We start from the raw sequence: 1,112 nt of genomic DNA, 5'->3' as shown, positions 1-1,112 counted from the left end.
TTCCCTACAATATTGCCCATCTTCTCCTACAACCTTCTCTGATACAAGAACATCATCCCAAGACCTCTCGCTCATCTTAAGAATATTTGGCACTATAAAAACACACACAGATGTGCAAAATACACATATTTTGTAGCATTCTTGTGGTCATTATGGACTTGCTGCTTCACATAGTTTTTATCTTGACTGGTTTCACAAATTGTTTCATGTGGGAAGTCTTCTCTTCACAATTAGATTTTAAACTGTTTGAAGGCAAAGAGAATGTTTTCTATTTCCTTTGTAGCCTTTTACGTGCATACAGAGCTGGCCAACCAGAAAACACTGAGCCTCTGGGTTAGGAGTTGTGGTGGCCGCAGTGACACCAAGATGAGTACAACACAGTCCTCATCTTTATGGACCTTCCACTACAGTGAGAACTGTTAGAGACATAAAAATAATATAGATATAATGTAGCAACATAAAACATTGCTAAGGACCCTGGCTACTGCTGCTCAGTGGTTAGAGCATCAGCCTATGAACAGAAGGCCTCATACCTGGGTTGCTGGTTTGATTCCCGGCTGGGTCAGGGTGCGTGAAGGAGGTAACCAATCCATGTGTCTCTTTCACATTCTCTCTCTTCCTCCCTCCCTCCCTTCCTTCCACTCTCCCTAAAAAATTAATGGGAAAAATATCCTCAGGTGAGGATTAACAAAACAAAAGGAAGGAAGGAAGGAAGGAAAGAAGGAAGGAAGGAAGGAAAGAAGGAAGGAAGGAAGGAATGGAGGGAGGGAGGAAGAAAAGAAAATTACTAATGAGAATTCTAAGTACATAGCATGCTATGAGGGACCAAAGGAAGAAATGTTATCTATCCTATCTAATAAAGAGGGAATATGCAAATTGACAGTCATGCTGTCATAAAGATGGTGGCACCCACAGCAGAGGTGGGGTTTCTGTAACACAAGATGGCTGCACCCACAGTGGAGGCCAAGTTCCTGTAACGAGCCTTAATGAGCAATTAGCAGGGACCTGAGGTTGTGTGGTGCTGGGCCGGGGCAGGGGACCTGAGGCTGTGCCCCCCACCCAATGGGGCTTGACAGGAGACCTCAAGGCATGCGCCCCACCCGGTGCCAGGC

This window comes from Myotis davidii, unplaced genomic scaffold, assembly GCF_000327345.1.
Source record: "Myotis davidii unplaced genomic scaffold, ASM32734v1 scaffold108, whole genome shotgun sequence".
In the NCBI taxonomy this organism is placed as follows: domain Eukaryota; kingdom Metazoa; phylum Chordata; class Mammalia; order Chiroptera; family Vespertilionidae; genus Myotis; species Myotis davidii.
The sequence above is the reverse complement of the archived record's forward strand: the minus strand, read 5'-3'. Positions refer to the sequence as shown.